Source organism: Ceratotherium simum, chromosome 19 (genome assembly GCF_057802395.1).
Source record: "Ceratotherium simum simum isolate JZ-2026a chromosome 19, ASM5780239v1, whole genome shotgun sequence".
Taxonomy (NCBI): Eukaryota; Metazoa; Chordata; class Mammalia; order Perissodactyla; family Rhinocerotidae; genus Ceratotherium; species Ceratotherium simum.
The window spans coordinates 8,225,021-8,240,094 of record NC_141918.1 but is presented as its reverse complement, the minus strand read 5'-3'; the positions used below and the strand labels follow the sequence as shown (position 1 = coordinate 8,240,094).

The 15,074-nt window shown below is 36.4% G+C and overlaps 1 pseudogene; it reads right to left on the bottom strand.

Annotated features, from left to right (window-relative positions):
- Window positions 1–12,459: 12,459 nt before the first annotated feature.
- LOC101406369 (peroxiredoxin-6 pseudogene) lies at window positions 12,460–13,109 on the bottom strand (annotated as a pseudogene).
- Window positions 13,110–15,074: the final 1,965 nt, after the last annotated feature.

Below are 15,074 nucleotides of genomic sequence, written 5' to 3'. Positions count from 1 at the left end.
GCATAAAGAAATGAGCTGAAAATGTACAGCGGCAGCAGCAAAACGCCCAGCAGGCTGCGAGGGGGCTTCAGAAAGTCTTCCCACCGAAGTGATACCTTAGACTGCCAACTTTGGATTTTGGTGTAATTAATGGGTCCCCACCTCTCCCGCCCCCACACTTCTTGGATAGTTACGGAACTTGTGAAGGGAGAGAGCCAACTTTAAGAAGAAAAATAAAAGATTAGTGTAGAGGGGATTCATTCTTGCTTCATTAGCTTTTCCCCTCCCCAGATTAAAAGCAGAGGGAAGAAAAGGGCAACCAAAGCATCCTAGAGACAAAAGGCAAATAGCAACGACGTGAGTCACCCGGAAAGCGGACTTGCCTCGCTCACCAGATGTGGCAGCGGTGTGACAATGCAAGTCACTTAAGCTGAGAGAGCTCACCGAGTGGGGGGTGGGAGGGAGGCTGCCTGGGGAGAACAGAAGTTTGGTCCTCAAGTCCATCGCCTCAGGGAGTGCCCGGCAGGCGGGGGACGTGGAGAGGACGGAGTTGGGGAAAGGGACAGATTGAATGATTGATCACCGGGAGGATCTGTGATGCCGGAGAGGTTTGGGGTCCTGAAAGCTCGACCGTAGCTCCCTCAGTAACTGTGTCCCCTTTGTCCCAGGCAAATAATTTCTCTGACAGGCTGAGAAGGTGCTGGTTATTCCAGGCTTCTTCATATCAGAGAGAAAATGGCAATTAGAGAAAACAGTTGGGAAAATGAAAATCTAGTAATATAAAAAGGATCAAATAAGAAATGCTGAAGTGTGTGCCCGGGACATGTGCCTTTAGTGTGAAGAGAGGCCCCACCTCTCAAGGAGATTCCTGATCACTTTTGGAAAGAGATGGTCTGCAGAGCCAACAGCAAAAATGGCCCAGACAAGGCCTGGAGGGGTTAGAGACTCAGAGATTTGTGCAAAAAGCCAGTTTTGTTGATTAGCGTCTTCAGTACGTTTTTCTAAATCTCTTTTTCTTATTTTTAAAAGCGTTTTGCAACATAAATGTGAAACGCTTTGAAAAAAGAATCTCAAAAGCTATAGTCGTGTTCTGTATCCTGACTGTGGTGGTGGTGGTTACATAAATCTATACATGGGTTAATATTCATAGAACTTTGTACACCAAAAAGAGTCCATTTTATTGTATGATAATTTTTAAAACAAAATTAATTACTCATAGGAAAAAATTTAGTAAGGCTCTAGAATGATATTAATTCTGGTTCTAATCTAAAGAGCAACTGCTCTGTTAAGGAGAATGAGAAGCACTTTAGAATTTAGAAAGATAATATATATGTCCCTATCTGACCCTTAAATCAACTCGGCAATATAGATATCATTAGTATTATTGTCTTGATGTTGTTATTCTGTTTTACAAATGAAAAAACTGGGGCTCTGAGCTATAATAACTATCATTGATGTGTCTTTTACTTGCCAAGCCCCATGCTGATCACTTTACAGAAATTATCTCATTTATTCTTCACGTCAGTACTCAGGTAGGTCCTCTCACTCCGGTTTTAACAGAGGAGAAAATTGAAGCAAAAATAAATTATATAACTTGTTTGAATGAGTGGTGGAGGTGGAGACCAGGCCCAGATTTGTCTGCTTCTCATATATATCCTACATTCCACCTCTAGGAGAGTTTGTGCCAAGTCCTACTCTCTCCACTTAGGCAGAACCAGAGCCTCACCCCTGGTTCTCTCTCTCCTTCTTATCCCCCTCTACCTCCCTGCAGCTGGCAGTTGGTTATGGCTGCTGAATCAGGACCCAGAAACTTGGGGGCATTTTTAGCTCCACCACTTACTGTACACTTCTGCTTCTTAATCTGTGAAATAGGACCACTAATAAAATGTTAAGGCATTTCCATGAGAATTGAGATAATGTATGTAACACAGTTAGCATAATTGCCTGTTATTACTATGCTCTCAATTACTCTCCCTCTCGCCATTTATTGTGCACCCACAGTATCTCTGTAACTATGTGATTGGAGTACAAGGATGAATAGTCTCAGGTCTCCTTAGAGTTGCTAGATTTAGCAGATAAAACTACAGGACACCCAGTTAAATTTGAATTTCAGATAAACAATGAATAATTTTGTACTATAATTATGTCCTGTGCAATATTTGGGATGTACTTATACTAAAAAATATTCATTGTTTACCTGAAATTCTAATTTAGCTGGGCATCCTGTATTTGATCTGGCAACAAAGGAGCTCATAACCTAGTGGAAGAAACAGACCCAGAAACAAAATCTTTCAATGCAGGACATTGAATACAGTTTGATGTGTGTATCTTTACAATCTCCTCTCTCTTTGTACATATTTTACTTTTGTTTCTGCTATTTTTACATGAATGGGATCATAGTATATGTATTATTCATGTTTTTTCTTATTTTAAAACAACCATATATCATTTTGTGTCCATATACATAGGTATGCTTTCTTCTTTTTTAAAGACTGCAAAATATTCTATACTGTGGATTGTTATACCATATTTTTTTAACTGCCCTATTGAAAGACATTTAGATCAGTGACTGCTTTTTTGTTTGCTTTGAGAAAGATTGGCCCTAAGCTAACATCTATTGTCAATCTTCCTCTTTTTTTTCTTTTTTCTCCCCAAAGCCCCGGTATATAGTTCTATATCCTAGTTGTAGGTCCTTCTAGTTCTTCTGTGTAGGACACCACCCCAGCGTGGCTTGATGAGCGGTGAGTAGGTCTGAACCGGCGAACCCCAGGCCTCCGAAGCGGAACAGGCAAACTTAACTGCTACACCACCAGGCCAGCTCCATAGATGCGTAACTACTTTTTAAAGAAGTTTCCTTCAAGTGAGAAAAGCTTGCTAGGATCACTTCTATTTTGATTGTCTTAAGCATTTAATTATCCTAAATTATCATACTTGCCTTACTCCTGACAGCTTGAAAATTTTTTTGTGCATGATGCTATTTACATGCTCTGAAGCAGGACAAAGGATTTCAGAGCACATTTTTTTCCCCATTTATTTTTCCATTCCAAAATGAAATAAAAGAAGGATCTGAATGTCCTAATGGAGAAGAACCAATTTAGTGTATTTCTATAGGTCACTTTGTAGCCTCCAGGAAAATGTCTCTGCACCATCATTTATTTAGCAGATTGTTTCTACAGGAAACATATTTCTTCTAATGACCCAAAAGAAAGTCGTTAGAAAATTATTGAAATGTTACTGCTAAATCCTGGGAAGGCAAGGAATAATGTAGTATAAAATAAAGTTAAAAAATGGTAGATGATTATGGCCAACCTCATGGGAACTGGCAAGAGAAGCCGTGTGGTCCAGGATGGACAAACATCCAGATTATTTAAGACTAGTTAATTTCAGTCTCTGTCTTAAATTAAAGGAGTTAATAGAAGTAAACAGTTTGAAATCTGGAAAATATCTAAACAAATCAAATAATCAAGCACATAGGTCAAAAAACGATGAACCAACACTTAAAACCAGAACAATCAACTTGAGGGTCAATTTGGGTAAAAAAAAGTTATACATTCATGGAAAAATAATTTTTAAAAATTCTTAATGATTTAAAAGAAAACTCTTCTCATAAGTTGATTTCAAATCACTTTAGAAAGAAATGGGCTTCTTGTCTGACATATATAAACTAAATTAAGCAAAATATTAACTAGGGAATGGGTCAAAAAGGACATATTTGTCTCATGAATCAGTACAATGGGGATTGGAGCTAGTAAAAGAAAAATATAACAAAGACGTTTCAAAATACGTTGGAGATTAAATAAATACTAAAGAAAGAAAAAGCTAAAAGATTGGATTGATTCAACTGGCTGGAAATATGTGATTCTTCAAGGATGAGAAAATATTGAAAGGTAAATTAAAACAATTATGTAGTAATCTGCAGAACTCTCCAAATAGCTAACATTACAGGATTGTCCAACTTTAAAAGTGTTTAACTTTTTAAGACCTTGCTGTATGCCCTCCACCTGTTTGATATTCTTGGGACGCAAACGTAGATAGGATAAAAATCCCTGCCATCAGATAACTCACATTCTAGTGGCGGAGGCAGTCTATCTAACTGTTACAAAACATATGGTAAGTGCAAGGGTCAGGGGTGGAGTGGGGAGACTGTCTGGAGAAGGTTTCATTGGGGAAGCAATGCCTGAATTGCATTTTGAATTACTAGTAGGAACTTGCCAGTCAAAAAATCAGCAAGTTGGTGAAAAGACTCAGAGAACTTGTTCTGTTCTAGAGACTACATGGGGAAGAACACAGCACGCACTGGAGGGAGTGGTACAAGGTCAGATTGAAATATGGTGGGATCAGAGTACTGCCCTCCGTTCTAAAAAGTTTAACTTCATCTATAGCGCCAGGGAGCCTCTGAAGGTATTCAGTAGGGGAGTGACTTGATCAGATGTGCATTTTAGAAGATCACCTTTGCTATCTGTTTGAAGGGTGAATTATAGGCAAAGAAGACCAAGGAGAGGGAGAGAAGTTGGGAGGTCCAAGCGATAGATGATGGAGAGCCACACTAAAGCAGTGGTAAAATACTGGCAAATCAGAAACATTATACAGGCCAGTGGTTCTCAGTAGGGTGGCACTGCCCCTAGTGGGCATTTTGGATATTTGCCGAGGCATTTTCTGGTTGTCAAAATGATTGCAGAAAGCTACTGGCATTTAGTGTGTAGAGGCCAGGGATAGCAGACATCCTTTAATTAGATGGACAAAACCATGCAATGAAAAATTATCCTGCTTCCCAGATGACTTTCAAATATCGTCTAGACATTCTTGTAGATGAAAAACCTGATTATAATCATCTCAGCCTAGAAACAACTCCATTTTACATTTAAACTGCAAATACTTGTAGTATGATTTTAATATACACTGAATTTTCCAAGAATGCAGCTACAATGTTCACTGAGGGATGAATATATATTGTTTTCTTTGGAACTTTACCAAAATTTTATCTCTGACTTCTCTGCCACTCATACTATTTGAATCTCCATTACAACCCAACTGTATCAGTTTGCATTTGTAGTTACTGCATTTACAGTGATTCTTATTTCAAAATATCTAATATAAAGAAAAATTATTTTCAATATTCATTTGAATATTGGTCTAATTTCTCTTAAATCCTAGCCTGTTTATAAGTAGGTAGAAGTATATTACCACTTTATTAGGTCTTCTAGTATAGTTATGCCCAAATATTTGTTACCTACATATTATTTAATATTTAATTATTCTTTTATTTCTCCTTTATTTTGTAGTTAATATAATATATATTTTAAAATTTACGTGTGAAGCTACATTTAATATAAAGAGAGGGCTTTAAAAAATATTTGTTTTAAAAAGGAAACATTAGCTTTAAAAAGGTTGAAAACAACCTATACAGATATATAAGATGTAGAATCTATAAATCTTAGTGATTTATTCAGTATGGAGGTGAGAATACAGACATTTATAATTCTAAAAATTGGAACATTATAGATAACTTCTATATTTTAAATGATGTCCACGGGAAATTCTAATAATTCTTGGTTGAAGAGTCAAATTTGACTGTAAGGAAGCTGAAAAATACCTAGAGTAAAGGATAGAACAATGAATTTGTTGTGTAAAGAAGAACCTGGCTTATTTGGTTGAAATTATTGTCTTTTCAAAGGAAATTGTGATAAATATTTACATTAGCAATATTATCTAATACCCTTTTTCTTATGTAAATTAATTCAACTTTGAAGGTGACATTGAAGATTTTTCATTTCTCTAGTTCTTGCCCAAACTGGGTTCTAAATCAAAACTGAAATTCAGCCAAGAAATGGGAGCAGTTGCTATTGTAGCCACCATCTAAATTCAATTAATATCAATTAAATTTAATACCGTTCAATAATGTTTATTAATGTGCTTTTTTTGTGGTATTCACTTTGTCTTCCAAACAGAGCCACCTCCAAAGCCAGAAATTTTCCTTACAAAAATTTCTAATCCTGGCACAATGACAGGCAATCTATTGCAAGTCCATGGCAGAGGTTCAGCAGATAGACCAAAGCTTGGACACATGACCTAGCCTTCTCTAATCTATTTTGTAAGTCTTATCTAGTGAGCTAAAGTACATAGGTTAATAAGTTGTCTGCTAGCACTGCTTGAAATATTCAAAGCCAATAAGTGAATATTTATCAAATTTAGTTTAGGTCCCCATATAAAAGCTCAGGAAGAGAAGACTAAAAATATTGTGTATTTTGGAACAGAAATTTATCGCATTACTTTATCAGTGAAATAAATTGGAAGTTAAAAAGTTTAACTAGAGAAAAAAAGTCAAGCCGATGTCAAACATGTGGTCTGAACAGTGCGGGTGATGGTAAAATAAAGGAGTAAGGTGCAGAGCGCATGCCAAAGGATGCCTATAATGAACTTGAATAAAAGCCTGCTGGAGGAATGTGTGACATCAGGAGGTACTTTAACCCAGGAAACATTGATGTGGTGACATTTGCAAAGGGATATTATTCAAAATAGTTTACAACTAGTATGGCACAGACACTGACCAGTAAGTGTTTAATAATCAGACAGGGCCACCTGTAAACAACCAATAGCGCTTTGTTGGTGCAAGCTGCCTAAATACAAGCATATATATGGTACATGTATAGAGAGATAGGTTTCTGGTAATCTAGACAACCACCCTCCACAGTATGGGCAATCGCTTTAAAATTGTTTCATAACTCCAAGCTTTCCCATAAAGAATTGGAAGCTTCTGTAAAATAAGAAGATAACCAGTAGCTATGAATAAACTAAGTTTATTCATTATTTATTAAATAAATATTTTTGGAGTGTATGATGAGTTCTTCTAGGTACTGTACTGAGGCAAGGGCCCTGTTTTCATGGAAACTTATTGTCTCCACTAGTTTATTAAATCAATTAACTCAAGTGCAGAAATCTACTTTTCTTTTTTAATTGAATTAAAGTATTTTATTATTAAATATAGAAAACACATATTCAGCAGCAGAGAATAGTGTAACAAGAACCTGTGTACCTACTGCTCAGCTTTACAAATCCTAACATTTGGTTTCTTTTTCAATTTTCTTTTGCATATAATTAAAGTGTACAATTTGGTGAGTTTAGACCTTTGTATACACCCTGGAAAGCATCATTACAATTGAGAAAATGAGCATATTCATCACTCCCAAAAGTTTCCTCATAACTTTTCTTAATCCCTCCATCCACATGTTACCCTGACTCTAACTCACCCCCAGGCAACCACTAATTTCATTTATGTCACTATAGATTAGTTTGAATTTTCTAGAATTTTATATAAATGTAATCATACAGTATGTGCTCTTTTTTATCTAACTTCTTTCACTCAACATAATTAATTTGAGATTTATCGATATTGTTATGAGTATCAGTAATTCATTCCCTTTTTTTTTCCTGAGTATATCCAAAATGGATACAGGGCATTTTGTTTATCTCTTTACCTGTTGATGGACATTTGGACATCATCCAAGCAGAAAATTGGCACTCGTAGAGGAAAACTTCTAACTGATTTTAGAACTTTTTTCTGCTCTATTAGATGTTACAAGAATTTGGAGCACTATGAATAGCCTTAGTTTTTAAAAATAATTTATTTTTCTAAATATGTAATGCATTTAAACAGTTGGAAATTCAAAAGTGACAGAAAAGTATACAAGGGAAAAATTTCCTTCCACTTCTGTCCCTCAGCTATCCAGTTAACCTCTTCATAGGCAACCAGCTTTTATCAGGTTTTTGTGTGTATCCTTCCAGTTATATCTTATGCACATGTATGCAAATTCATTTTCACAAATAATTGAACAATGCACATTGTTCTGCACTTTGTTTAACTGAACCATAAGTCTCAGAGATTGTTCCTTATTATAAAGTATAATAAAGAACTATTTTATGAGTAGATGGCACCCATTGCACCATGTATTAGCTGTCTATTGCTGTGCAATAAACCACATCAAAACTCGGTGGCTCAAAATAGCAATTCTTTATAAGTATAGCTTATGCATCTGTAAGTTGGCTGAGGATTGGATTATCTGAGTTGGACTTGGTTGGCAAATTCTGCTAATCTGGGCTTACTCATGCTTCTGCAAATTGACTGATGGGCTCTATTCTACATTAGGCTTGACTGAAACACCTTATTTGAAGACATTTCTGCTATTACCTTCCTCCCAAGGCCAGTGGAATAGCTTAGGCATGTTCTTCTCATGACAACAGTATAAGCACAGGAGCAAGCAAGAAAAAAATACAGACCAAGCCTCATATGAATATAGATGTAAAAATCCTTTAAAAAATACTAGCAAATCAAATTCAGCAAAATATAAAAAGTGTTATATACCATGACCAAGTGGGATTTACATCCAGGAATGCAAGGTTGGTTTAACATCTGAAAACTAATTAATGTAATAAACCATATCAATTCTATTTCTATATAAAGAAAAAGTGACCAACTTAATTGATGCAGAAGAAGCATTTAACAAAATTCAACACCCTTTCATGATAAAAACACTCTACTCCCTAGGAATATAAGGGATCTTCCTCAACCCGATGAAGGGCATCTACAAAAAACCCACAGCTAACATCACATTTAATGATAAAAGACTGAATGGTTTCCCTCTAAAGATAGAAACAGGACAAGCATGTCTGCTTTCACATCTGTTTATTATTGTACTGGATGTTCTAGCCAAGGCAATTAGGCAAGAAAACAAAAGCCATCTATATAAGGAAAGAAAAAGTAAAAGTATCTCTATTCTCTGATGACATGATCTTTTTTATATAGGAAATCCTAAGAAATCCACCAAAAAAATCTATTAATGCTAATAAAAGGGTTCAATAAGACTGCAGGAAAGAAAAATTAATTTTATATCCCTATACTAGCGATAAACTGTCTGAATAATGAAATTAAGAAAATAATTTCATTTAAAATACCTTCAAAATGAATAAAATACTTAGAAACAAATTTAGGAAAAGAAGTGCAAGAATTATATACTGAAAACTACAAGGTGACATCAAAGATGGCAGAATAGGAGTTCTGTACCATTATCCCCCTACAGAACATCAATTTTGGCAGTCACCCATGGACAAGAGTACTTTTGTGGAAATCTAGGCATTCAGCAGAGAAATTCTAACAAACAGCTAGAGTGAAAACATCCGAAAATAGATGCACTGAAGAGGGTAAGAGGAACCGTTTTACTTTGCCCACATCAACCCTCCCCCAAGGTGGCATGACTCATTGCCAGGACAGATTCACTTGGCCCTCGATTTTTCCCATGGGGAAGGTGAGAGCATGTGAGTGAGTGCTCAGCTTCCCTAGCTATGCAGGATGTTGCTCAAAGGGCCCACTTCTTTCTTGCCTCACCCAAATTACTGATGTGATCTATAAGGCTGAGGGTTTGGGAGAGGCTAGGAGAACAGCAATCAGGGCTCAAAACTCATCAAAGGGATAATACTAACCACTTCATCGTTCTTCCCACTAACTGACTTGGAAATTCCATCAGGAAGGCTGCCCATAAGAAAGTAGGGATACCTTGCCTGTGGGCCCTCACAAGTGGCCAGTAGATACCCCCAATGTTCTGTGCATCTCACTCACACCCCTTTAACCTATCTAACCTGGGGCCAGCTCCCAGCATGTGCTTCCTCAACAGTGAGAGAGGACCTTTGCAGACAGCTAGCAAGCAAGTGAAGAAAGCCAGCACACTCTGTGGGACTAGGAAAAGGCTCACAAACTTGAGCATTTCAGGGCACTCCTCTAGAGAAAACAAAAAGGAGGCTCTCAGCACTCAGTCTGGCTTTGCAGGATTGAGAGAGGCCATACAATCTTAAGAATTCTCCCCAAGAGGGAATAAGGTGTGTAGAGTGAACATATCCATAGAGAACATCTGAGAAAGCCTCAGAATCCCCAGCTGGACTGACCAGTGAAGGTATATATATCCTTAAGCCAGTTAGTAAAAACTGGAAGAGGTGACTCTTCTTTAAATGAGAAGAAAGCAATGTAAGGCTTCAAGGAATATGAAAAATCAAAGGAAATATTACACTGCCAAAGGAACACAATAATTTCCCAGTAACTGACTCCAAAGAAGTGGAGATCTATGAATTCCTTGACAAAAAAGATCAAAATAATTGTTTTAAGGAAGCTCAGCAAGCTACAAGAGAAATAGACCACTCAATGAAAAAAAAAAAAAAAACAATACATGAACAAAATGAGAGGGTCAACAAAGAGACAGAAATCATAGAAAAATAATTCTGGAGATGAAGAATACAATGAATGAAATGAAAAATGCAACACAGTGCATCAAGGCAGACTTGATCAAGCAGAAGAGAGAATCTATGAACTCAGAGACAAGTCATTTTAAATCAGTCAGAGGAGAAAAAAGAATGAAAAAGAGTGGAGAAAATGTATGTGAATTATGGGACACCGTCAAAAGAAACAATTTTCACATTATGAGAGTCTCAGAAGGAGAAGAGAGAAAGGAGCAGAAACAATATTTAAAGAAATAATGGATGAAAACTTCCCAAATCTGTGGACAGATATGGACATCCAGGTACCTGAAGCTCATAGGTCCCCATACAGGTTAAACCTAGAAAGGACACATTATAATAAAACTGTCAAAAATCAAAGACAAGGAGAGGATTTGGAAAGCAGCAAGAGGAAAGAAACTCATCTCATACAAGGGAATCCCTATCAAGCTATCAGCAGACTTCTCAGCAGAAATTTTGCAGGCCAGGAGAGAGTGGGATGATATATTCAAAGTGCTGAAAGAAAAAAACTGCCAACAAGAATACTTTGCCCAGTAAAGCTGTCCTTCAGAAATGAAGGAAAGTTGAAGACTTTCCCAGACAAACTAAAGCTGAGAGAATTCATCACTACTAGACCTGCCTTGCAAAAAATGCTGAAGGAGTTTCTTCAAGCTGAAATGTAAGGACACTAATTAGTAACATGAAAACATATGAAAATATAAAACTCACTGGTAAAGGTAAGTATACAGTCAAATTCAGAATACTCTAATACTGGTCTGGTGGTGTGTAAATTGCTTAACTCTAGCATAAAAGTTAACAGAAAAGTATTAAAAATTAGTATAGCTACAATAATTGTTAATGGACACACAATATAAAAAGATGTAAATTGTGACATCAAAAACATAAAATGGGAGTAGGAAATAAAAGGTAGAGTTTTGTATGTGATTGAATTTGTTATCAGCTTAAAGTAGACTATTATAACTACGAAATGTTTTATGTAAGTTTCCTGGTAACCACAAAGCAAAAGCCTACACTAGATTCAGAAAAAATGAAAAGAAAGGAATCAAAGCATACCACTGCAGAAAATCATCAAATCACAAGAAAGAAAGCAAGAGAGGAAGAAAAAAACAAAGGAATTACAAAACATCCAAAAAAGCATTAACAAGATGGAAATATTAAGTTCTTACCTGTCAATAATTACTTTAAATGTAAATGGATTAAATTTTCCGATTAAAAGACACAGAGTGGCTGAATGGATAAAGAAAAAAAAAACAAAACAAAACAAGATCCAACTATAAAATGCCTACAAAAGATTCGCCTCAGCTTTAGGGACACACATAGGCTGAAAGTACAGAGATGGAAAAAGACCTCATGCAAATGGAAACCAAAAGAGAGCAAGGGTAGCTATACTTATATCAGAAAAAAATAGACTTTAAATCAAAAACTCTAACTAGAGACAAAGAAAGTGATTATATAATGATAAAGGAGTCAATTCATCAATAAGATATGAAAATTGTAAATATATATGCATGCTTATTGGAGCGCTTAACTATATTAAGCAAATTTTAATAGATCTGAGGGCAGATATAGATAGCAATGCAATAATAGTAGGGGACTTCAATACCCCACAATGCATAAATCGTCTAGACAGAAAATCAATAAGGAAATATGGACTTGAACTACACTTTCAACCAAATGGAACTTACAGGCATATACAGAACATTCCATCCAACAGCAACAGACTACACTTTCTTCTCAAGCTCACATGGAACATTCTCTGAGATAGATCATATGTTAGACCACAAAACAAGTCTTAACAAATTTAAGAAGACTGAAATCATACAGAGTATTTTTTCTCACTACAATGGCATGAAACTAAAGATCGATAACAGGAAGAAAGCTGGAAATTTTACAAATATATGAAAATTAAACAACGCACTCCTAAACAACGAATAGGTCAAAGAAGAAATCAAAAGGGAAAGCAAAAAATATCAGGATACAAATCAAAGTGGAAACATGACATACCAAACTGCAGCAAAAGCAATTTTTTTTGTGTGTGCCATTTTCATTTAATAAGCCAGTAGTATAGCAACCTAAAGATCTTGGTTGTGATTACACCAGAATGTTTTTATAGATTTACTGCAGAAAAACATAATTGGCAGCTGGCATCCTCTGGCTCACTGTGCTAAGTGAGCAGCTTCGGCACCAACGTTTTGGAGAGACTTAAGGCTGGGGAGTGTAGCAGAGGTATTTCTTGCCAGATAGGAGCTCTTTGGTGAAGACTCCATTAGGGGTAAGTTTGGAAGGGATGATTGGAAGGACTATTATGCTACCTCCATTCTTCCAATCAACCAGGGTGTCAACCCTCTTTTTGGCTGTCAGTTGGAGAGAAATAACTACTCCAAGAATCTCATCAAAGCCTCTGCCGGTGGTGGCTGGGTAGAGGATAGATAGCTTCAATTTCTTATCAGGACCAAAAATAAACACCACACAAGCTGTCACAGGCATGCCCTGTTCATCCTTCTCTGCTGGATTCAGCATGCCTACACAATGGCAAGGTCCTGATTCTTATCATCAATGATGGGAAAAAGTAACGTCTCTGAGGGCTTCTTGCCATTGTAAACATTGATATCCTTGCTTCAGGCAAGACTGTCTATTGAAAGGGCAATCATCTTAACATTCCTCTTGGCAAATTTTGGTGCCAGCTTTGTAGCTTTGCCAAGCTATGTGGTACATACTGGGGTAAAGTCCCAAGGATGGGAGAAGAGAATGCTCCATGTGTCTCCCAGATAGTGGTTGAAATGGATGCTGCCAGTGGTAGTGTTGGCCTGAAAGTTAGGAGCCTCATCTCCAACAAGGAGACCTCCAGACATGGCAGCAGCAGTGACACAGGAGGATGAGAAGGCACAGCAGCAGCAGCCAACAGCCAGCTGGTTCTGGCGATGGAGAGCAAAGCAGTTCTAGGAGGATAGCAATGAATGCCTACATCAAGAAAAAAGGAAATATTTCATACAAGCAACCTACGTTTACATCTCAAGGAACTAGAAAAAGAAGAACAAACTAAGCCCAAAGTTAGAAAAAGGAGGGAAATAATAAAGATCAGAGCAAAAATAAATGAACTAGAGACTAGAAAACAATAGAAAAAAATCAGTGAAACTAAGAGTTGGCTTTTTGAAAAAATAAACAAAATTGACAAACCTTTAGCTAGACTATGAAAAAAAGAAAGAAGACTCAAAAAAAGGTAAAATCAGGAGTGAAAGAGGAGACATTACAACTGATAACACAGGAATACAAAGGATCATAAAAGACTGCTATGGACAATGATATGCCAACAAATTGGATAACCTAGAAAAAATGGATAACTTTCTAGAAACATACAACCTATCAAGACTGAATCATGAAGAAATAGAAAGTCTGAATAACTAGGGAGGAGATTGAATAAGTAATCAAAAATCTCCCAAAAAAAAAACCCAGGACCAGATGGCTTCACTGGTGAATTCTATCAAATATTTAAAGAAGAATTAATGTGAAAACTTCTCAAACTCTTCCAAAAAATTAAAGAAGAGGGAATACTTGCTCATTTTACAAGGCCAGCATCACAATGATACCAAAGCCAGGCAAGGACACTATAAGGAAAGAAAATTACAGGCCAATATCCATGATGAACATAGATGAAAAATTACTAACAAACTAAATTTAACAACACATTAAAAGGATCATGCCTCATGACCAAGTTAGATTTATCCATGAGATGCAAGGATGGTTCAACATACACAAATAATTAAATGTGATATAGCACAGTTACAAAATTAGGATAAAAATTGTGTGATCATCTCAATAGATGCATAAAGAGCACATGAGAAAACAATATCTTTTCATGATAAAAATTCACAACATATTGCATAGAGAAAGAATATACCTCAACATAATAGAGGCCATATGACAAGCCCACAGCTAACAACATACTCAATAGTGAAAAGCTAAATGCTAAAATTCATAAGGAATCACAAAGGACTCTGAATAGCCAAAGCAACCTTGAGAAAGAGGAAAAAATCTGGAGGCATGATATTTCCTTATTTCAAGTTATACTACAGCTATAGTAATCAAAACAGTACGATATTGGCATTAAAAAAACAGACACATAGACCAATGGAACAGAATAGAGAGCCCAGAAATAAACCCATGCATATATGATTAACTAAACTTTGAAAAGGGTACCAAGAACACATAATGGAGAAAGGATAGCCTCTTCAATAAATGGTGTTGGGAAAACCGGTGTTGGGATATTCACAATGGACCACAGAAAAGAGGGGAAAGTCTGATCCTATTCAAATACATTTTAGGTGCATGGATTAACACACTGAACACTAACTTTGAGAAACTACAGAGGCCTTTACCTTCTTTTATATTTTTCCAAATATTGATCATTCTTCATTTCCTACATTTGGGGAAAGTATGGGAAGCCTTCCTTTCCTGGAAAGGAAGATATACAAACATCAATAAGCCCATGAAAAGATGCTCAATATCATTAGCTATTAGAAAAATGCAAATTAAAATCACAATGAGATAACACTTGGCCTCCACTAGGGTAGCTATAATCAAAAAGACAAGTAATAACAAGTGTTGGTGAGGAGGTGGAGAAATTGGCATCCTCATACATTGCTGGTGGGAATGTTAAATGGTGCGGCTGCTTAGGAAGATAGTTTGGCAACTCCTCAAAGTGTTAAACATAACGTTACCATATGACTCATTAATTGCACACCTAGGTATATATCCAAGAGAAGTGAAAACATATTCACACAAAATTTATAAATAAATATTCATAGCAGCATTATTCA